At 44.5% G+C, this 24757-nt stretch overlaps 1 protein-coding gene across 11 annotated transcripts in view; it reads left to right on the top strand.

Annotated features, from left to right (window-relative positions):
- Positions 1–24757, top strand: part of LOC144930129 (uncharacterized) — a 208657-nt gene that overhangs the window by 83360 nt on the left and 100540 nt on the right. The gene's annotated exons all lie outside the window — the stretch shown is intronic.

The following is a 24757-nucleotide window of genomic DNA, read 5'->3' as shown; positions in this document are numbered from 1 at the left end:
TGACTGTCTCAGTAGTATATTCTGGATGGGAGTTCAGAACATATGAAGCTGGAAAGTGGAGAGCTCACATTGAGAAGTCTGCAATCCCTGCATGCCAGAGAACCCAGTAGCAGTGAGGTTCACTGTCTGGAAATGCGAAGGGAGGGAATGGGGCAGGGGAATAGCCAAGTTGTGGTCAGTGTGTCTAAACACACCATTAAACCTGTGCCCTTTGGTATGTGAGAGCCTAGTGTAGTGGCGCCAGTGGATTTCGGATAGTAAGTTGCTAATGGGAGTCCATCAGGTGAATACTCATTGGAAGGTTATTGTAACTTTAACTGAATTTTTTGCCTGCTACATAAATTAAAATAAATTAAAAAAATTACCCCCAAACCCATTTTTTATGAACTAAAAACTGTGTAATTGTTTATTGTGTTCCCATAAACAGCAGTTGCTAGTCCAGTAGGCTGTGTATACACAAATCTAAATGTTCTACTCGCCAGGGTTTTCTCCCTTTTCTCTTTCTTCTTCTTTGAGGGGTGTCCCTGTGGGTGCTCCACTCTAGGTGTCTGTGCATCCTTGCACTGCAGATCGGAGATTTTTCGTAGCAGTGTTTGCTCAGGGCGTGCGTGCACAGTGGCCATCTTGCGGTGCTGTTGGGGCCTCATATAGTGCTCGTACGACTGACCCGCTCAGTTCCTTCTCAACCGACTTGGCTGCAGATGGAGCTCAATGGCAGTGCTGTCTCTTTGAAAATTTCTGAATGAAAACAAATTTAGTTAGTAGTTTAGTACTTTAGTCTTTAGATAGTTTTTCAGAGTTTAAATAGTTCTTAGAAACTTTCCTTATTTAAAAAAAAATAGAATTTCCTTCTTTTTTCTTCCTAACCCATTTCCTAATTTAGAGTTAGAAATAAGTTCTGCTTCTAACATCTTTAAATTATTTCTGTTCTCATCTCCCCAGTGGTCGGGAGACCTAATGGATGATACGATGGGTTCACCCGGTTTTAAAAATTGTGACTCGTGCAGTGAGCCTATGCCAGTCTCTGACAGCCACTCATCCTGTATCTGTTGCCTGGGGGAAACTCATATCCCCCAGAAATGTGAGCATTGTAACAACTTAAAAGTGAGGGCAAGGCGAGATAGGAACCTCTGTTTGTTTGAAAATGGTACTGATGATGGAAAAGTCCCTTCAACCTCCTCAGGAAACATCATCCATGGAGTCACACAGCAACAAATCCCTCAGCAGTGACAGGGCTCCAGCTTCCAAAACTTCGAGGAAGCGAGCGACCTCCCCGAAGCGAGACTCACAAAAAGAGAGCTTCCCCAGCGAGGTCTCTACCTTTGGTGCCGAGCTCATCCAGAGAGAGCACCCATGAGGTACCGGGCACCTCTGGCACCATCCCCTCATGGACCTTTGCCGAGCCCCAACATGCTGAATTGGAGTCGAGACGTCCCGTCTCCGCCGTGGCACCGATGACTCTGGTGCAGACCTCAGCGCAGAAAACGGCACCGCCATCAATGCCACTGGCACCGACTCACTCATCAGCTCCGGCAGACAGACCGAAAACGGCACCGACTGCTGCCACAAAGACTGACCGCAGTTCTAACGCGGCACCGAATACAACGGCACCAGTAGAATTCGTACACCAGTGAGACGTAGCGGTCTCCTCAGTACCACAGTTGCCACTGCTCGGCACCGAACATTCCCCAAGCCACTGGTCTGAGCAGCCTCCTTCGTCTCCCGCGCCTCAGTCAGTGCATAGTGATGAGGAAGGAGACGCGCATGACAGTTGTTTCTTTTCACAACACTCCTCCCCAACACAGAGGAGACCTCCATGGCAGGCTACCAAACCTAAGCCTCATCACCCTGGCCAGATACAGCCCTCGTGTGGACAGCCTTGCCCTACCCACCACCACCTTATCCAATGCAATGGCCTCCATGTGACCCATGGGCCACATACAGGAGCAATTCAGATCCTCCGCCCCAGTGAGACGGGAAATCAGGTCTCCTCCACCCTCACCAAGCAGACAAACTTCTAAGATCCCTGAAGAAGAGATATAGGAAGAAGAGGCAATTTCTCAGATAGACCAGGAGGATACTTCACCTCCCCATAATTCATCCTCATCATCAGATGAAGCAGTTACACCACCAACCCCAACAGCATCCGATGACCTGAAGGAGTTCCAGGAACTCTTCAAAAGGGTAGCGACCAATGAAGAGATTGCTTTACAGGAGGTACAGGAAAAACAGCATAAATTGCTACAAATCCTGCAAACCTCTGCATCAACTAAGATTGCCCTCTCCATAGATGAGGCCATAATGGAGCCTGCGGAGGCCAGATGGCAAACACCGGCATTGGCACCCCAAAAGGGGAATATTTCGCCCAAGCCAAAGGGATGGACTTTTAGTTTTTGTACCCTCAACCCAATTCTCTGGTGGTCGAGGCTGCCAATCATCGCAGCAAGCAACCCCAGTTCCATTCCACACCACAGGGTAGGGAACACAAAAGACTAGACTTGTTTTGGTGCAAAATATATTCTCAGCCACTCTTCAATTTAGAGTCGCCAATTACTCAGCTCGCTTGGCTAATTATGACTGCTCTAACTGCACCAAATTACAGGATCTCGTAGAAGATCTCCCTGAGCAGAAGCATCCTCAACTTAAGGCCATCATCAGTGAGGGTCAGATAATAGCTTGCATGGCGCTACAGGCCTCAAGGTATGTGGCAGACACAGCTGCTCGAACAGCGGCCACAGCAGTAGTCATGAGAAGGGCATCCTGGCTGCAAGTGTCAAGGATCCCAAAAGAACTGCATCTAAAAGAGGAGGATCTTCTCTTTTGATAGGGAAAAGCTCTTCTTGTCTTGCGCACGCTAGACATATACACCTTGCCTAATAAACATCAATGTTATACATCATACCAGAGACCATCAGATATCTCTTTTTACCGTCAACAGCAACGACACTTCGATCAAAATAGAAACAAGCAATGATCCCAGAGACAGTGGGCCCCGTAGAATCAGGCCTCGCCCACCCAATCATCTACATCCAAGCCACAGTTTTGAAGTATTAGTCATAGAATCATAGAATATCAGGGTTGGAAGGGACCCCAGAAGGTCATCTAGTCCAACCCCCTGCTCAAAGCAGGACCAATTCCCAGTTAAATCATCCCAGCCAGGGCTTTGTCAAGCCTGACCTTAAAAACCTCTAAGGAAGGAGATTCTACCACCTCCCTAGGTAACGCATTCCAGTGTTTCACCACCCTCTTAGTGAAAAAGTTTTTCCTAATATCCAATCTAAACCTTCCCCACTGCAACTTGAGACCATTACTCCTCGTTCTGTCATCTGCTACCATTGAGAACAGTCTAGAGCCATCCTCTTTGGAACCCCCTTTCAGGTAGTTGAAAGCAGCTATCAAATCCCCCCTCATTCTTCTCTTCTGCAGGCTAAACAATCCCAGCTCCCTCAGCCTCTCCTCATAACTCATTTGTTCCACACCCCTAATCATTTTTGTTGCCCTTCGCTGGACTCTCTCCAATTTATCCACATCGTTCTTGAAGTGTGGGGCCCAAAACTGGACACAGTACTCCAGATGAGGCCTCACCAATGTCGAATAGAGGGGAACGATCACGTCCCTCGATCTGCTCGCTATGCCCCTACTTATACATCCCAAAATGCCATTGGCCTTCTTGGCAACAAGGGCACACTGCTGACTCATATCCAGCTTCTCGTCCACTGTCACCCCTAGGTCCTTTTCCGCAGAACTGCTGCCTAGCCATTCGGTCCCTAGTCTGTAGCTGTGCATTGGGTTCTTCCGTCCTAAGTGCAGGACCCTGCACTTATCCTTATTGAACCTCATCAGATTTCTTTTGGCCCAATCCTCCAATTTGTCTAGGTCTTTCTGTATCCTATCCCTCCCCTCCAGCGTATCTACCACTCCTCCCAGTTTAGTATCATCCGCAAATTTGCTGAGAGTGCAATCCACACCATCCTCCAGATCATTTATGAAGATATTGAACAAAACCGGCCCCAGGACCGACCCTTGGGGTACTCCACTTGATACCGGCTGCCAACTAGATATGGAGCCATTGATCGCTACCCGTTGAGCCCGACAATCTAGCCAGCTTTCTACCCACCTTGTAGTGCATTCATCCAGCCCATACTTCCTTAACTTGCTGACAAGAATACTGTGGGAGACCGTGTCAAAAGCTTTGCTAAAGTCAAGAAACAATACATCCACTGCTTTCCCTTCATCCACAGAACCAGTAATCTCATCATAAAAGGCGATTAGATTAGTCAGGCATGACCTTCCCTTGGTGAATCCATGCTGGCTGTTCCTGATCACTTTCCTCTCATGCAAGTGCTTCAGGATTGATTCTTTGAGGACCTGCTCCATGATTTTTCCAGGGACTGAAGTGAGGCTGACTGGCCTGTAGTTCCCAGGATCCTCCTCCTTCCCTTTTTTAAAGATTGGCACTACATTAGCCTTTTTCCAGTCATCCGGGACTTCCCCGGTTCGCCACGAGTTTTCAAAGATAATGGCCAATGGCTCTGCAATCACAGCCGCCAATTCCTTCAGCACTCTCGGATGCAACTCGTCCGGCCCCATGGACTTGTGCACGTCCAGCTTTTCTAAATAGTCCCTAACCACCTCTATCTCCACAGAGGGCTGGCCATCTCTTCCCCATTTTGTGATGCCCAGCGCAGCAGTCTGGGAGCTGACCTTGTTAGTGAAAACAGAGGCAAAAAAAGCATTGAGTACATTAGCTTTTTCCACATCCTCTGTCACTAGGTTGCCTCCCTCATTCAGTAAGGGGCCCACACATTCCTTGGCTTTCTTCTTGTTGCCAACATACCTGAAGAAACCCTTCTTGTTACTCTTGACATCTCTGGCTAGCTGCAGCTCCAGGTGCGATTTGGCCCTCCTGATAACATTCCTACATGCCCGAGCAATATTTTTATACTCTTCCCTGGTCATATGTCCAACCTTCCACTTCTTGTAAGCTTCTTTTTTATGTTTAAGATCCGCTAGGATTTCACCACTAAGCCAAGCTGGTCGCCTGCCATATTTACTATTCTTTCGACTCATCGGGATGGTTTGTCCCTGTAACCTCAACAGGGATTCCTTGAAATACAGCCAGCTCTCCTGGACTCCTTTCCCCTTCAAGTTAGTCCCCCAGGGGATCCTGGCCATCTGTTCCCTGAGGGAATCGAAGTCTGCTTTCCTGAAGTCCAGGGTCCGTATCCTGCTGCTTACCTTTCTTCCCTGCGTCAGGATCCTGAACTCAACCAACTCATGGTCACTGCCTCCCAGATTCCCATCCACTTTTGCTTCCCCCACTAATTCTACCCGGTTTGTGAGCAGCAGGTCAAGAAAAGCGCCCCCCCTAGTTGGCTCCTCTAGCACTTGCGCCAGGAAATTGTCCCCTACGCTTTCCAAAAACTTCCTAGATTGTCTATGCGCCGCTGTATTGCTCTCCCAGCAGATATCAGGAAAATTAAAGTCACCCATGAGAATCAGGGCATGCGATCCAGTAGCTTCCGTGAGCTGCCGGAAGAAAGCCTCATCTACCTCATCCCCCTGGTCCGGTGGTCTATAGCAGACTCCCACCACTACATCACTCTTGTTGCACACACTTCTAAACTTAATCCAGAGACACTCAGGTTTTTCTGCAGTTTCGTACCAGAGCTCTGAGCAGTCATACTGCTCCCTTACATAAAGGGCTACTCCCCCACCTTTTCTGCCCTGTCTGTCCTTCCTGAACAGTTTATAACCATCCATGACAGTACTCCAGTCATGTGAGTTATCCCACCAAGTCTCTGTTATTCCAATCACGTCATAGTTCCTTGACATCACCAGGACCTCCAGTTCTCCCTGCTTGTTTCCAAGGCTTTGTGCATTTGTATATAAGCACTTGAGATAACCTGTTGATGGCCCCTCACTCCCAGTATGAGGCAGGAGCCCTCCCCTCACAGACATTCCTGCCTGTGCTTCCTCCCGGTATCCCTCTTTCCCACTTACCTCAGGGCTTTGGTCTCCTTCCCCCGGTGAACCTAGTTTAAAGCCCTCCTCACTAGGTTAGCCAGCCTGCTGGCAAAGATGCTCTTCCCTCTCTTCGTAAGATGGAGCCCGTCTCTGCCCAGCACTCCTCCTTCATGGAACACCATCCCATGGTCAAAGAAACCAAAGCCTTCTCTCCGAGACCACCTGCGTAGCCATTCATTGACTTCCACGATTCGACGCTCCCTACCTAGGCCTTTTCCTTCCACGGGGAGGATGGACGAGAACACCACTTGCGCCTCCAACTCCTTTATCCTTCTTCCTAGAGCCACATAGTCCGCAGTGATCCGCTCAAGGTCATTCTTGGCAGTATCATTGGTGCCCACGTGGAGAAGCAGGAAGGGGTAGCGATCCAAGGGCTTGATGAGTCTCGGCAGTCTCTCCGTCACATCGCGAATCTTAGCCCCTGGCAAGCAGCAGACTTCTCGGTTTTCCCGGTCAGGGCAGCAGATAGATGACTCAGTCCCCCGGAGGAGTCGAAGGTCGAAGGTCTGAACGATGTCCCCCCAATTATAGTGCCCCCAGACACTCCTACCCATACTTTTGGCCACCGCTTGCACCCATTTTACCATGCTTGGGCTGCTATAACAATGGACCAATGGGTCTTCAGAGGAAAACAGTCTCTGAGCTCAGAACTCTGGGTTTTGCGTACCAGAAAGGTGTTTAGGGGTGCCACTAGGGCTGTCAAGCAATTTAAAAAATTAATTGTGATTAATCGCACTGTTGAACAATAATAGAAAACCATTTATTAAAATATTTTTGATGTTTTCTACATTTTAAAATCTTTTGATTTCAATTACAACACAGAATACGAAGTGTACAGTGCTTAGTTTATTTTTTATTACAAATGTTTGCATTGTAAAAAACTAAAGAAATAGTATTTTTCAATTCACCTAATACAAGTACTGTAGTGCAATCTCTTTTTCATGAAAGTTGAACTTACAAATGTAGAATTATGTACAAAAAAGACTGCATTCAAAAATAAAACAATATAAAACTTTAGAGCCTAGAAAGTCCACTCAGTCCTACTTCTTGTCCAGCCAAATGCTGAGACAAACAAGTTTGTTTACATTTGAAGGAGATAATGCTGCCCATTTCTTGTTCAGAATGTCATCTGAAAGTAAGAATGGGCATTCATATGGCACGGTTATAGACGACGTCGCAAGATATTGATGTGCCAGTTATGCTAAAGATTCATATGTCCCTTCATGCTTCAGCCATCATTCCAGAGGACATGTGTCCATACTGATGACGGGTTCTAATAGACAATGATCCAAAGCAGTGCGGACCAACGCATGTTCATTTTCATTATCTCAGTCAGATGCAACCGGCAGAAGGTTGATTTTCCTTTTTGTGGTTTGGGTTCTGTAGTTTCCACATCAGAGTGTTGAGTTTTTAAGACTTTTGAAAGCATGCTTTGCATTTTGTTCCTGTCAGTTTTTGGAAGGTAGTTCAGATTCTTAAACCTTGGGTTGAGTGTTGTAGCAATCTTCAGAAATTTCGCATTGGTACCTTCTTTTCACGTTGTCAAATCTGCAGTGAAAGCATTCTTAAAATGAACAACATGTGCCGGATCATTATCCGAGACTGTTATAACATAAAACATATGGCAGAATGTGGGTAAAACAGCAGGAAACATATAATTCTCCCCCAAGGAGTTCAGTCATAAATTTAATTAATGCATTTTTTTAATGAGTGTCATCAGGATGGAAGCATGTCCTCTGGAATGGCAGCCGAAGCGTGAAGAGGCATACGAATGTTTAGCATATCTGTCATGGAAATACCTTGCGATGCTAGCTACAAAAGTGCCGTGTGAATGCGTGTTCTTACTTCCAGGTGACGTAAATAAGAAGCGGACAGCATGATCTCTGGTAAATAAACGTATTTCTCTTAGCAATTGGCTGAACAAGAAGTAGGACTGAGTAGACTTGTAGGCTCTAAAGTTTTACAGTTTTGTTTTTGAACGTGGTTATGTAACTAAAAAAAATCTACATTTGTAAGTTGCACTTTCATGATAAAGAGATACATATAAATATAGAAAAACATCAAAAATATTTAATACATTTCAATTAGTATTCTGTTGTGTAACAGTGCGATTAAAACTGCAATTAAGCGCGATTAATTTTTTTGATTTAATCACGTGAGTTGACTGCGATTAATCGACAGCCCTAGTTGCCACCCATCTGGGTTTTATCTGGACAGTCTGATTTTTGGCTTCTGTGTCCGGGTAACATTTAGGGTTGCCAGGTGCCCAGTTTTGGGGACCTGGTGACTCTAAATGGCACCTGAACCAAAAGTTCAGTTACCGCAGGATGGGGGGTGGTGCAGCTCATTAACCTGCGCCAGCCCTTCTTCAGCTGGGGCCATAGGTGCTGACTCCGTGGGTGCTCCGAGGCTAGAGAAAAATTGGTGGTTGCTCTGCACCCACCGGCCGCTCCCCATTCCAGCTCACTTCCGCTCCACCTCCTTCCCTGAGCACGCCGCTGCATCCTGCTTCTCCCCCTGACTCCCAGCGCTTGCGCCACGAAACAGCTGTTTTGCGGCAGCAAGTGCTGGGAGGCGGGGGAATGCGGCCCGCTTAGGGGAAGAGGTGGGGCAGGGGCGGGGATTTGGTGAGGGGTCCAGTAGGGGCATGGAGGGGGTTGAGTTGGGGTGGGGACTTTAGAGAAGGAGTTGGAATGGGGTCGGAGCAGGGCAGGGCAGGGGGGTGTGAGCACCCACCAGGGCCAGAGAAAAGTTGGCGCCTGTGGCTGGGGCTGCCTTCTATCTGCAGGCAGACTCCTTGAGACAATCCAGCGAGCGACATAGGGTGGGGGGGGGGGAGAGGAGTGAGTGATGGGGGTAGGGCCTTGCGGGGGAGGGAGGGGAGAAGGGGTTGGGGCCTTGGAGAAGAGGCAGAGAAGGGGGCAGGGCCTCAAGGGAAGGGACAGAGCAGGGGCAGGACCTTGGGGGAAAGAGGCAGGGCAGGGGCAGGGCCTCAAGGGTCCCGTTACCCGCAATTAGAAAGGTGGCAACCCTAATTTAGGTGTTGACTATTAGTGGAAGCCCAGAGAAGAGCAACAAAAAAGTCAAGGGAAGGATTAAAAGAGGTAAATGTGTAACTTGGCTGAATAGCAATGAATATAGAGAGGAGCAGATGTTTGTATGATGAATATTTGATCAGTGGAATGGCATGCATATCAGTGAGACCCATTGAATTCTACATGTTAAAAATTCCCAAACAATCCCTTACCTCCTTTTAGTCACTAACTGCTTTTATACATCCTTAACTACTTCTTTTCTTTATTTTTGTTAAATATATTTTTAAAGTATTTTAAAAATCTGTCAGACTCCAGTGCTCATGCAGAACAAGGTTGCAGATCAAACCTTCTTTCTCACACAGTCTTCTGAACCCAAAATCTTCCCCAAAGAGAAATTACTATTAAACAGAACTAACTGCATAGAGGAAGCCCAAGGTTTTTGATACAATGTAGAAGATTAATGGCTGTAGTGCAGTAGGCTGTAGTAAAGGCAGTGCAGCTGTGTGGCTTAACTGGGAGAAAAGTGCCCATTATGGTGCATAGTTAAAAATGCATTAGAGTTCAGGGTCAGCAGGATGTTTAAACCTTTAGTTGGTAAAAATCTCATAGCAAAAACCAAAACAAAATATAAACTTCAACCACGAGTTGAATTTTTAATTTTAACTTGCACTCTAACACAAAACCATAAGTGACCGCAGCAGTGTTGAGGCAAAATAACATCCCAAATGCACGGAATAAATGGAATGTGATGATACAATTAATATAAAAGTATGTGGAGATGCTGCTAAATTTTATGGTAGAGCGCAAGTTTGGTGAAGTTGTACCGACTGCTTTTTTGGTATCTTATCTGTTGGAAGTGGAAATACACACCTTAATAGAGCGTTGGGGTATGCCGTCAACACTGTTGTAGGTAATATGAAATTGGAAAGGAATTCTACCTTCATAAGTCTTTCCCCTTAACTTCTTATTTCTGTGCTTTGATGTGGATGGGGTGTATCTTGCTGCCAATTTAACTGTCACTAAATGTAGTTTGTGTTCTCTCATAAATAGGGAGTCTAAAGAGGTCAGAGTAGAGAATGAAACAACAAGAATGTGGAGTTCTGTGACCCAAAATCAAGGTGCTTTTACACTTTGTGCTACTGTCTTTGTTGCAACCAATCGATGTAACAATATTTGTGGCTTCAGACTTGGGAGAGAATGTTAGAATTCATGTTATCCCTTTTGCTGTAAGCTGTATGATAAAGTTGCAGGGGACTACTTCTGCTGTTCAGGTTAAATACTCCAGAAAGTACAATCAGATTGCTGTGAGCTGTATTTCTGTGATATGGCTTTCTGCACTTCAGTCTCCTCTCTGCACACCAGTTCGTTGCAACTTAGAAACCTCGTTGCATTTTAAAAGGTCTTTCAAAGCTTACTCAGATTTGGAGGGCGAGTGAGTATGAATCAGTTTCTGAACAGGATGAACCGGTTCGTAAGATACCATGCTTATGGAAATAAAACTGTGCAATGATGGCATCTGGTAGTATTTATACTTGTGATTCTGCAATGTGTTGAGCTTCTGGCTAAAATGGAAGTTGAAGGTACTCGTTGTCTTATTCGTCTTCTCTAGATATTTATGAACCATTCAGTCACTGTGGTATTTAGGTACAGTTGCAGGATTGGTGGTAGGAATCTTATGCTGAATCATAGAACTGGAAGGGACCTCGAGAGGTTATCTAGTCCAGTCCCCTGCACTCGTGGCAAGACTAATTATCTAACCATCCCTGGCAGGTGTTTGTCCAACCTGCTCTTAAAAATCTCCAATGATGGAGATTCCACAACCTCCCTAGGCACTTTATTCCAGTGCTTAACCACCCTGACAGGAAGTTTTTCCTAATGTCCAGCCTAAACCTCCCTTGCTGCAATTTAAGCTCATTGCTTCTTGTCCTACCCTCAGAGGTTAAGAACCACTATTTTTCTTCCTCCTCCTTGTAACTTTTACGTACTTGAAAACTGTTATCGGTCTTCCCTCAGTCTTCTCTGTTCCAGACTAAACAAACCCAAATTTTTCAATCTTCCATCATAGGTCAAGTTTTCTAGACCTTTAATCATTTTTGTTGCTCTTCTCTGACTCTCTCAAATTTGTCCACATCCTTCCTGAAGTGTGACGCTCAGAACTGGACACAATACTCCAGTTGAGGCCTAATCAGAGTGGAGTAAAGCGGAAGAATTACTACTTGTGTCTTACTTACAACACTCCTGCTAATACATCCCAGAATGATGTTGGCTTTTTTTGCAACAGCGTTACACTGTTAACTCATATTTAGCTTGTTGTCCACTATGACCCCCAGATCCCTTTCCGCAGTACAGTACTCCTTCCTAGGCAGTCATTTCCCATTTTGTGTGTTTGCAACTGATTGTTCCTTCCTAAATGGAGTACTTTGCATTTGTCCTTATTGAATTTCATCCTATTTACTTCAGACCATGAAAGAAAATCCTGTTTGGAGAACCATGCACCCTTATCTGAGTGTTCTTAATGCATGTACAGGAGCTCTCCGTTGCTGTTTTCGCTAATCAAGAGGCTGGTAATCCTCCCCTGTGTGACCTAGCATGCTGATAAGTTGCACCTGAATGATTCATTTTCTGTTGGAGCAAACTCAGGAAGAGTGACTTGAAAGCCTTAAAATTCTGTTGTGTAGAAGTGGAAACACCTGATATTGGTTCAGTTTCCTTATGGCCTGCACTTATTATTATGAGAATCACCATAACTTCTGTAACTCCTCTCACCCAAGGATCTCAAAGTGGTTTGCAACTTTTTTTTTTTATGAAGCCTCAACATCCCTGGGTGGTAGGTAAATACTATTGTACCCATCTTACAATAGGACATACTGAGATACAGAAAGATTAACTAACACGTACAATAAATCAACGGCAGGTCTAGGAATAGGACCCAGGAGTCCTGGCTCCCAGTCACCTGTTCTGCAAGTATTTTTAAAATATTGTGCCCCACCAGTTTGGAGGCAGCATATTCCAGTGGCTAGTTGGGCACAGAACTGGCCTGAGAATCTGTGCATCCTTTTATTTAATTAATTAATTTATTTAGTATCACAAAGCAGGGAGGAGCTTTAGCTTTTATCTGGAATAGACTAAATCCTTAAAATGCCTGTGCAGCTTTTTGGTACATTAATTACCTTGATCTAGCTCTGTCTGTCAAAACAAAACTTCTCTGGTTTGACTGCATTTTTCATGTTTTTGTTGTTGTTCCTTACCAGTTCTATAACACTAACACAGTGTTAAAGCACATTTGGCTAGCTATCTAGTCGTGTCCGCTCTGTTCTTGTTCGGGAGATTTGCAAGGCAGTCATGTGGGGTTCTGTACGTTTGTTCAGCGAATCATTGGTTGGACTCAGCACTTAGCCATGAATCAGAGTATGAGTTATTGGGTTTTAGAGAGAGTGTTTCACTGTGAGAGTAGCCCAGCTCGCCTACTTCGACAGTTTTGGGAATCTGTGAACTTTTGAATTCCAATTTGATTTTATGACGTCTGTGTATGATTATACTCTTAATGATGTCTTTCGTTGTACAGTGTCTTTGTGTCATCCCTCTTGGGTTAAGGGGTGTGGCATCTAGGTGTGTCTGTCCCTGAATGGACGGGCCATCAGCAGTTGACTAGCTCTTACCCTGCTGGGATAATGGGAGCTACAGGCAGAGACATTAACAGTTAAACAGACCTCTATACCCAGCCCAAAGAGGGTTGAAAATGGAAAAAATGATAGGAGGACAGAAAGAGAGAAGGTGTTAGAAATGCTTTTAAAAGGAAACATGCTGTCTAGCAAAGGGAAAGACCAGACACGGGGGTTGGAGGCGGGGGGAGGGGGAGACCTCGGGATTGAAGGTGTGCATGGGAAGTGGGAGGATGCAGAGATGCAGACCCACATTAGATTGGACTGTAACCTGGTCCCCAAAAGAGCAGACTTACCAGGGATAAGTCAGGCCTTGCTATCTCTTGGGGGAAATGCTAAGCTTATGTAAGATAATAGCATGTAGGTCTTCATTATTTTGATCTTTTGCTCTATTCCTATGGATAAATAAGTAATATTTTGTTTTAAAGAAGCTGTTCAGTGTCACATCGTTTACATACCATTCACAGCTCCTAAAGGGAAGTCTATAGCAGGGGCCAAACCCACTTGAACCTGCTGAGGAAACATGGTTGGTAACCAAGAGTGTGATAATCAGGAGACCCAATCTGAAAGTAGGGTGAATCCGGGAATTATACTGAGAGAAGTGCAGGCGGTTGGTCTGTCACTTTAATTCAATAAGGACAAATGCAAAGTACTCCACTTAGAAAGGAACAATCAGTTGCATACATACAAAATGGGAAATGACTGCCTAGGAAGGAGTACTGCAGAAAGGGATCGGAGGGGTCATAGTGGACAACAAGCTAAATATGAGTCAACAGTGTGACACTGTTGCAAAAAAAGTGAACATCGTTCTGGGATGTGTTAGCAGGAGTGTTGTAAGCAAGAAACCAAAGTAATTCTTCCTCTTTACTCTGCTCTGATTAGCCCTCAACTGGAGTATTGTGTCCAGTTCTGGGTGCCATATTTCAGGAAGGATGTGGACAAATTGGAGTCCAGAGAAGAGCAACAAAAATTATTAAAGGGCTATAAAACATGATCGGTGAGGGAAGATTGAAAAAATTGGGTTTGTTTAGTCTGGAAAAGAGAAGACTGAGAGGGGACATGATAACCGTTTTCAAGTATATAAAAGGAGGAGGAAGAAAAATTGTGTTTTGTAACCTCTGAGGACAGGATAAGAAGCAATGGGCTTAAATTACAGCAAGGGAGGTTTAGGTTGGACATTAGCAAAAGCTTCCTGTCAGGGTGGTTAAGCAGTGGAATAAATTGCCTAGGGAGGTTGTGGAATCTCCATCATTGAAGATTTTTAAGAGCAGGTTAGACAAACACCTGCCAGGGATGGTCTAGATAATACTTAATCCTGGCATGAGTGCAGGGGGCTAGACTAGATGACCTCTCAACATCCCTTCCAGTCCTATGGTAGCAGTGTCCACAGAGAGACTGAGTGAGGGATCAAAGGTACAATTTGCCCTGGAACTATGACACCTGCTTTTTCTACATCAGCAATGACAATGTGTTTAGTGTTGATAAGCTAATAATGGTCGGATCCTTAAACAGTGTAAATCTATATATCTACATTGATTATAGTGGAGCTGCGTTAATTTATACCAGCTGAGCATCTAGTCCAACACAGGTTCAGAAGTATGTGCATATTTAATTTAACTTATGTGTAGATTTATAGAAGGAATTTATCAAACATGCTTCAATCTCATTTAGATAGACTAAAAACAGTACACAACATTGTTACTCCTCGGTTAAGCTACATATAACCTCCTTAGGTTTTGTCTAAGGAAAGTAAATGTTCTTACAGTGTGCCTAGTGAACAGAGTTGTGCTCTATCAGACCAGCAGTGGAAGTGCGTCACCTGAGAGGAGTGCTCTTTATTGAGACTCTTGTAGGTCCTATTCCCAGACATTCTGATCTGGGACCCTGTTCTGTCAGGCAACCTAGTAGATCACAATCATGGTAGCAGCGTGTAGGTAACAAGGCACTCTCTTGGGTAGCCAAGATGCAAGTGCTACTGGGTATTATAGCTCAAAAGCATTCATTAGTACCCTGAAGTGAATAGGAAGTCAGTGCAGAACTCAGAAAATAGGTGTAACATTATGTACTCCTTGTAGCGAGGTCCACAAAGTAAGAGGGCAGCAACCTCTTGCAATAGGTGTATCTCTCAAAAGTAGAATGCTTTGCAATAAACTAAGCCTGATTTGTAAATTAACAATTAATGACAACCTACTGTATATGAAAATGATAAAGTATGTGTGTGTGTTTCTCTCTCTTTCTATGTATGTGCTTTGTAAATCTGACTTTGGTTGATTCTTATTTGTAATTTTTTAAAAAAATATGTTGCTTGCTACAAAATATATATGGATTCCTGGAGCTTTTTAGCCTCCTCGATGTGGTGTTTTCTTCATATTGCATGCTTCTTGGAGAAGGTAAAATGACTTAGTAGTGTGAATCCCTGTTCTCTAAAGATATTTTTTATAAGAGACCCCCTCCTATCATAGAATCATAAGAGATTAGGGTTGGAAGAGACCTCAGGAGGTCATCTAGTCCAACCACATGCTCAAAGCAGGACCGATCCCCAATTAAATCATCCCAGCCAGGGCTTTGTCAAGCCAGGCTTTAAAAATCTGTAAGGATGGAGCTTTCACCATCTTCCTAGTAACCCATTCCAGTGCTTCACCACTCTCCTAGTGAAATAGTGTATCCTAATATCCAATCTAGACCTACCCCACTCCTCCTTGTTCTGTCATCTGCCACCACTGAGAACAGCTGAGCTCTATCCTCTTTGGAACCCCCTCTCAGGTATTTGAAGGCTGCTATCAAATCCCCCCTCACTCTTCTCTTCTGCAGACTAAATAAACCCAGTTCCCTCAGCCTCTCCTCTTAAGTCATGTGCCTCAGCCTCCTAATCATTTTTGTTGCCCTCCGCTGGACTCTCTTCAATTTGTTCACATCCTTTCTGTAGTGGGGGGGGGGCCAAAACTGGACGCAGTACTCCAGATGTGGCCTCACCAGTGCCAAATAGAGGGGAATAAACACTTCCCTCGATCTGCTGGCAGTGCTCCTACTAATGCAGCCCAATATGCCGTTAGCCTTCTTGGCAACAAGGATGCATATCCTATCTATGTTCCACTCAAAGAAAGTGATTCTGAGAAATGTCGAGGATCTGCAACTTACCTTGAAATCCAAGGGACCTGCAGGTTCTCATCACTTCTCTGGATCGAACCCAGAGTGGGAGAGTAATTGTTAAAATAACACAAGATTTTAAAAGATTGTGACGGGGTCTGACAAGTAAGGTTACCAGTTATTGGGAGGGGATGGGACAGAAAGAAAGCACACCTCTTGTTGTTGGGAAGACTCAATACCTTAGTTCTTTGAGTTATGCAAACTTGGTCTCGTTGTGTTGCTAGAGGCACAAGATCCATTTCTGCAGTGAATAGGGAATATAAATAAGCAATTTTTTCCAAGTAGTATAAGTCATGATCTAGTAAACGAGACGTGACCTAATGGTCTGAGCAGAGATTTGATGTCCAGAAACATAATTGAGTTTGTATCCCAGCTCTGTCACTATTTTGGTGCATAGCCTCGAACAAGTCAGTTGGGGAAATGTTTTCAAAACTGCTATTTGACTTTGCCTCAATATTTGCCCAAATTATGATGCTTTTAAGGTAGGTGCTCAGCACTCTGTAATCAGGCCTTGTTAAAGTGTCTCAAATTGGGCTTCCAAAAATGGACACATCTAAAATCAGTAGTCACCTTTGAAAATCAACCTATTTTCAAAGGTGCTGATTGTCACAATTTAGGGCGACTGCACCAGTATTTCCCCCTCTGCGGTCCCACAAGGGCACCCACTCTGAAGCTTCCAGGTCATCAGCCTGCATCTCTCTTCCTTCTCATCTCACACTGGGTATTTCCGGCTGATCAGTTCCCTGAATGTACCGTGAATGCCTCAGCCCTACCAACTGACTAAACAGGCTGCTTTGACTCCTCCTCAGAGACTATAAACTGCGTAATTACCCACAGATAAGTTATCACATCTCTTTCTGAGCAAGCATGTTTATTCATAAGGTTAAAGCATTGCAGAGAAAACATTTAAAACCATAAAAGAACCTAAACACATGCTAATAAGTTTACTAGAGATCTTCCCCTGTCTCTAACAAGGGTTCTGGCTAGTGAATAGGGTTTTTTTTCTGTGGTCAAAAGTTCACAAAAGTTGGTAGCTCAGAACAGGCAAGCCTACAGAGAGTCACTCTTTTATCCAATCAGATAAGTCACTCTTTTATCCAATCAGATATCCAATCAGTGAATCAGAGAGTCACTCTTTTATCCAATTTGGACCTCTGGTCTGGCCTTCTCCTAACATGTGATCAAACAGACAATGGGTTTCTCCTCGGGGCGCAACTTCAAAAGGGTGGGTCTGGAGGTGAGAAATTGCCACCCTCCCCACCCCACCCCAGTATTTCCTAGGAATCCCACTTCACTTTGTCTAGCACATTGTTTTGGAGAGTCCTTTTGACGCTCATAACCTTTCCCAAGGTTTAGGTTAGTCATGTCTCTTAGCCCTGGTCTACACTGGGTGGGGATTAATCTAAATTACGCAACTTCAGCTACGTGAATAACATAGCTAAAGTTGACGTACTTAGATTGACTCACCGTGGTGTCTTCACCGCAGTGAGTCGACTGCTGCCGCTCCCCCATCTTCTCTGCCTGTGCCTCTCACGGTGCTGGAGTACAGGAGTTAACGGGAGAGCGCTCGGGGGTTGATTTGTCGTGTCTAGGCTAGATCTTAAACTTCATTCAGTAACGTTTGTCCAGGAAGTTGCCAGAGCTGTCCTACACATCACCTGCCCTATGGATAAGGCATTGGACTTAGACTCTGATTGGATTTCTGTTTTGAAATATCTTTTTCTAGCTCTGTAGCTGCACACTTGATTGTTTATTTAAACTCATAATTGCGTGGAATGAGGACTTCCATTATCTTCTATTGTATAATATACTATTCATTGTAAGGAAAGGTTGATGGGTGCTTTACTCTGAAGTAAGTGGGCCAGGCAATTCATATGTAAATACATTTTGCCACCCACTGTGTGGAGGTTGAACCCTGTCTAGTTAGGCTGTATTGCTAAATCTGCCACAGCTGCTCCATCTGCCGAGCTGAATACCAAAGTAAGCAGTGTACAGGCAAATTTTGGTGCTCTCGGATGCAACGTCCCCCGATCTGCTGGCTGTGCCCCTACTTATACATCCCAAAATGCCATTGGCTTTCTTGGCAACAAGGGCACACTGTTGACTCATATCCAGCTTCTCGTCCACTGTCACCCCTAGGTCCTTTTCTGCAGAACTGCTGCCTAGCCTTCGGTCCCTAGTCTGTAGCAGTGCATTGGATTCTTCCGTCCTAAGTGCAGGACCCTTCACTTATCCTTGTTGAACCTCATCAGATTTCTTTTGGTCCAATCCTCCAATTTGTCTAGGTCCCTCTGTATCCTGTCCCTACCTGCCACCGTATCTACCACTCCTCCTAGTTTAGTATCATCCGCAAATTTGCTGAGAGTGCAATCCACACCATTCTCCAGATCATTTATGAAGATATTGAACAGAACCGGCCCCAGGACCAACCCTTGGGGCACTCCACTTGATACCGGCTGCCAGCTAGACATGGAGCCATTGATCACTACCCGTTGAGCCCGACAATCTAGCCAACTCTCTACCCACCTTATAGTGCATTCATCCAGCCCATACTTCTTTGACTTGCTGACAAGAATACTGTGGGAGACCGTGTCAAAAGCTTTGCTAAAGTCAAGAAACAGTACACCCACTGCGTTCCCTTCATCCAGAGAATCAGTAATCTCATCATATAAGGCGATTAGATTAGATTAGTCAGGCATGACCTTCCTTTGGTGAATCCATGGTGACTGTTCCTGATCACTTTCCTCTCGTGTAAGTGCTTCAGGATAGATTCCTTGAGGACCTGCTCTATGATTTTTCTAGGGACTGAGGTGAGGCTGACTGGCTTGTAGTTCACAGGATCCTCCTTCTTCCCTTTTTTAAAGATTGGCACTACATTAGCCTTTTCCCAGTCATCCGGGACTTCCCCCGTTCGCCACGAGTTTTCAAAGATAATGACCAATGGCTCTGCAATCACAGCCGCCAATTCCTTTAGTACTCTCGGCATTTTGGGATGTATAAGTAGGGGCATAGCCGGCAGATTGAGGGATGTGATTGTTCCCCTCTATTCGACATTGGTGAGGCCTCATCTGGAGTACTGTGTCCAGTTTTGGGCCCCACACTACAAGAAGGATGTCGATAAATTGGACATTTGATGGAAAATTGGAAAGCATCCAGCGGAGGGCAACAAAAATGATTAGGGGTCTGGAACACATGACTTATGAGGAGAGGCTGAGGGAACTGGGATTGTTTAGTCTGCAGAAGAGAAGAATGAGGGGGGATTTGATAGCTGCTTTCAACTACCTGAGAGGTGGTTCCAGAGAGGATGGTTCTAGACTATTCTCAGTGGTGGAAGAGGACAGGACAAGGAGTAATGGTCTCAGGTTGCAGTGGGGGAGGTTTAGGTTGGATATTAGGAAAAACATTTTCACTAGGAGGGTGGTGAAACACTGGAGTGCGTTACCTAGGGAGGTGGTAGAATCTCCTTCCTTAGAGGTTTTTAAGGTCAGGCTTGACAAAGCTCTGGCTGGGATGATTTAATTGGGGATTGTTCCTGCTTTGAGCAGGGGGTTGGACTAGATGACCTCCTGAGGTCCCTTCCAACCCTGATATTCTATGATTCTATGAAATGGGTGTGCACTGGTGAAAGGACCACAGACTGAAATGAGTTTGCTCTTCGTCAGGTCTGTCCTTGATTATAAACCACTTTTATTGCATAAAAGTGATTACAGTACAAGGTCCATTTTAGGTAGAAGCATATTCATGTTCCATTTCCAGTGGTTCACATGAAACTGCATCTTTATTCTCCCTTAGAAAAAAGATGGAGTTTGGCAATGTTCTTTCCTTCTTGCTACATAATCTTCAGCCATGGGAGAAACTGCCACGTGTACATGCCCATGGCCTTACTGATGCAGCCCTCTAATTTTTAGTGCCATTGCAAGACTTAGGGTGGAAATGTATGTCTGAAGGGCATTGCTGATACTCCTTTGCTGGCTGTGCTTTGGACATTCTTACGCACCAGTAGGAAACAAAGCTGCTTGTTTTGAAATACAGGCAGTTATTTATGTGCAGTTTAGAAGTTCAACTAAAGCATGGGGACTTATGGCTCAGGTAGTGGGTAATAGTTCATCCCAGATCAGTAGCAACAGAAAGTAATTGCCTTCTGATGGCTGCTTGTTGTTCTAGGTATTGGTCTCAGCGGTTCTTAGTGGGCTCATGTCAAAATCCACCATCATATTTGACATTTATGGCATGCTTATCAGTGAGGTCAAGTATTCAGTATGCCTGGAGATGTGCATGGTACTTTCATGCCTAGGGATGGTCTCTCCAGGTAGGAGTGTCATTAAGATTTGCAGGATCTGTACAAAGTAAGGTGTGTGGGAGCGGACTTCTACAAGAGCTGAGGGAGCATATGGTGGCTGCGATGGGAATGGTTAGGGCACTAGTTGCCACTGGTTGGCAAGTCAGGTATGTTTCTTCATTCGGGGTGCTCACTTGAGATCTCTTGTTCAGGTCTGGGAAGGTACTAAGAGTGTCACGGCCCAGTACCTTTCCCAGAACTGAAGAAGAGCTCTTTTGTAGCTTGGAAGCTTTTCTCTCTTACCAACAGAAGTTGGTCCAATAAAAGAGATCATTTCACCCATTTTGTCTCTTTAATTGAAATGGGTGTTCTTCTTTTGCCTAGCTATGTAAAAACAGGTATTTACTGTGCTTAGTAATAAACTTAATTTGGCCCACTTGTGCATGTGCATTATGATATATGCAATGTTGTTTTCTCCACAGGATCTCTGCACATACCCTTAGCATGTACCGCCACAGCCTGGCTGTTCCCACACCAACAGCCTGCCTGTAGGTTGGGTCTGCCTCCATCCCACACTGCAACTTGGCTCTGGTGCTCATCTTTGTTTGTATCAGGGAGCTTCCTCTTTCTCCTGGGTGCTAGTGGGGGAGTGTTGAGAGCACAGGCTAAAAGAAACAGAGAGGGAGAATATCCCCAGAGCCACAGTGGTCCCCTGGTGCTGGGAGGAGCAATTGCAGGGAACGCCCTGCTCAGCTCTGCACAGGAGCTTGCTTAGTACAGATGGATTCTTCAGAGAATTTAGCTGCCAAATTCTAACAGGTCTCTACTAAGCACGTGAAAACTGCAGTTGTATGGCAGCTTGTTACTTGGCCAGATGTGGGTGGATTTTCATGCAGATATAAAAGGTGCATTGTTGACATCAGGGTAACCCCCCCCAATTTCAGACCTCTTTCTCAAAGCATAGATGTTCTAGAGCTTTTCAATGAAACCGTTGTAAGCATTTGACATGGGCAAAACATATTTCAATCTAACTGAATTCTGAGAAATGTCTGAACCATTTTTGCCGAAACATTAAATGTCAGCCTTACATAGTCACTCTGTATGGGAAATTTCAGCCTAAACAGTCATTGTTTGTCCATGTTATACAAAACTGAAAATAGGGTGTTTATAATGGAAAGTATTAGACAACCTAAAATAAAATGTGTCCCTACCAGCTCCGCCTAAAATTTAATATAAACTTGAGTGATTTCCACTAAAGCAAATGTGAGATGAAGAACAATAGAGAGATTTTTCAGATATTTTATTTTAGGACGTTAATGATGTAAAATTTACTCAGTACAGTATGTATAAATGTGTCTAATGTAAATTATAGTGAGACTTCAGTGGAGTTACACCAGGATAAATGTGGTCCAAAGTGGTTAAAATCTGCACAGTTAGAAAATTACTGAGCATTTTATTTGTATGAGGATCACACTTTATCTAGCCAACTACTGTCTCTGTGGGACTTGGGTAGTTGCCCTAAAAAAAATCCAGGCTTATGGTTTAATTTTCAAATTTAGTTAAACTTTGTAGTAAACCCTCCAGCCAGCAGCTGGAGACATAAACACCTGAGCTATCCTGTTTTTCACTATTGCAGCAGTATTTTTCCACCCTGGGGGAAACTTTTCACCCTTAGCCTAACAAATACGGAATGTGCAGCAAGCTGCTATAACCATGGGAATGTTTTCCTCATTTAGGTCTAACCTGCCATAAAGGTATCACCAGCATGCTTTTAATCTGCCAAAGGCACATTCCTCTGTCATTCTGCACCTGCTCAGCCTGTTGTTGACGTGCTCCTTGCTACTTGTCCAGGTTTTCCGTGTAAGTCTTCATGAGCCATGGGAGTAAGGGGTACTCTGAGTCTCCCAAGATCCCTATGGGCATTTCAACATCCTCCACTGGAATCTTCTGGCCTGGAAAGAAAGTCCCTGCTTGTAGCTTTCTGTACAGGCCACAGTTCCAGAAGATGCATGCGTCATGCACCTTCCCAGACCATCCTGTGTTGGTGTCAGTGAAATGCCCACTGTAATCCACCAGCACCTGCAATTTCATAGAGAAGTACCCCTTTCTATTGATGTACTCCATCACTAGGTGGTCTGGGGCCAAAATTGGAATACGTATGCCATCTATCTTCCCTCTGCAGTTAGGGAATCCCATTGCTGTAGAGCCATCCACTATTTCACGCACATTGCCAAGAGTCACAGTCCTTCATAGCAAGATGCGATTAATGGCCCTGCACACTTCTGTTAACGCAGCCCCAACAGTCAACTTCCCGACTCCAAATTGATTCGCAGCCGACGGGTAGCAGTCTGGAGTCACCAGCTTCCACATAGTGATCGCCATGCTCTTCTCCCCTGAGAGGGCAGCTCTCATTTTGGTGTCCGTGCACCACAGTGCTGGGGTGAGCTCCTCACACAGTTCTGAGAAGGTTGCTTTGCACATCCAAAGGTTCTGCAGCCACTGATTTTCATCCCAGACCTGCATAACGATGCAATCCCAACAGTCAGTGCTAGTTTCCCGAGCCCAAAAGCGATGGTCCACCATGTTCAGCTGTTCCATGAATACCAAAAGTAATCTGATGATGTTTCTTTCGATGGCACACAGCAGATCAGGCAACTCTGATTCCTGTTCAGATTCGGAGCTCATAATATACTGCATGACCATCCACAATGTGTTCAGAACAGTGACCACAACAGTAGAGAGCAGTGCAGGATCCACCCTTCCAGACAGAGATGGCATGTGCACAGTAAACTGGGGGCATTGAAAAATGCCTCAAAATGCAGGGGGAAGCCCATGGAATGCTGGGATAGAAAGAACTGCATCATGGGATGGGGAATCCGCACCCATGATGCACTGCGATCCTCTCTGCCGTCCCACAAGTCTTAGCTGCGGAAGGTGGGAGTAGCATAGTGGGATAGCTACGTACACTGCTAGAGCGCCAAGTCTGGACGCACTCTGCTGACAGAAGGAGCGTAGCGTGAACATGCACAAGCGATATAATTATACCAGTTGTTGATTGTCAGCTTAATTTGCATCAACAAAACTCTGTAGTGTAGACAAAGCCTCAGTTATCTCCACCTCTAGTGTTCCTTGTACATGATGTATGTTTATTTTTTAGATTGTAATCTCTTAGGGGCAGAGACTGTATTTTATATATTTTGGTTTTTTTCGGTTCCTAAACAACCGTAAATCATTGCTCCTTGTTTTGTTATGTCTGTGTGAACGTTGAAAAGTAATTTGTTCTAATTTTAAAAATTATAATCCTGAACTGTAGAGATGCATGCTACTCAAAGTAATATCTGATGTTCAACAGCAGTTAATCTCACAGGAACGAAACTCTGAGAGCTCTCACATTTGGAAATAATATTCCTTCTGCATATTGCTGTATCATTTGTTTCTTTTCCTCTTTTCTTATTATCAAGGAACTAACTAATTATCTTGCGTTAACAGAATAATAGTTTCCTAAGATTTTCTGTCTTCCTCCTGGTGCTTATTCCCCAACTGAAGTTATCTACGTCTTTGGCATGTACATCTTTGGCATTTTCCATACCATTCTTGATTTTGTAGACCTCTATCATATCTCCCTGAACAACTCTACTATTGGCACCTTAGAGACTAACCAATTTATTTGAGCATAAGCTTTCGTGAGCTACAGCTCACTTCATCGGATTTCTTTTTGCGAATACAGACTAACACGGCTGTTACTCTGAAACTCTACTATTGTTAGTCTCTCCTTGGATGGAAGAGGTTCCATGCTCTTGATCATCTCTGTTGCCCTTCTCTGAACCTTTTCCAGTTCCACTATCTCCTTTTTGAGATGAGGCGATCAAAACTGACACAGTATTCAAGATGTGGGTGTACCATGGATTTATATAGTGGCATTATGTTATTTTCTATCTTATTTTCTATCCCTTTTCTATTAGTCCCTAACATTCTAGGAGCCCTTCTGACCGCTGCTGTGCATTGATCTGAAGTTTTCAGATAACTGTCCATGGTGACACCAAGAACTCTTTGCCCATCATTTCTGTATTTGTAGCTGGGATTATTTTTTCCAATATGCATTATTTTGTACTCATCAGATTTTACAAACACATTTACATAAAGAACTGGATGCACTCTTTGAAGAGTACAGTTTTTTGAGTGGGGGATGTGGGAAGCATTTCCACCAATCTGGCTCTCTGTAATGGAATCTGTGCCTGTTATTCTTCTGTTATTGGTTAATGTGATGCGTGCATGCAACTCCCTTGCTTTGCATAAGTCTTTCCTAGAATCCCATGAATCTTTAGAGAGTTAAGATTTTGTGTTTGTGCCAGAGGTTTGATTACTCTGCATGGTTAAAAGGAAACAATGTTGGGGACACACAATATTTGTTTTAGATTGGTGGTTGAGATCTGGTCTTGGTCAGTAATGATCAGAAGACATTACCATCTGAAGCATGTTACTTATCTCAGTGTATGTGTCCAAATCACTAACCACCTCCCCTCAGTAGGCACCCTTGTTAGGAATCTCAGCGGAGGCTAATGACTGAACCGTTGAAACTGACTACTCTCTCATAGAATGGTCCCACC

Source organism: Lepidochelys kempii, chromosome 1 (genome assembly GCF_965140285.1).
Source record: "Lepidochelys kempii isolate rLepKem1 chromosome 1, rLepKem1.hap1, whole genome shotgun sequence".
NCBI classification, from domain to species: domain Eukaryota; kingdom Metazoa; phylum Chordata; order Testudines; family Cheloniidae; genus Lepidochelys; species Lepidochelys kempii.
Note: the sequence above shows the minus strand (reverse complement) of the source record. Positions and strands in the feature narration are given on the sequence as shown.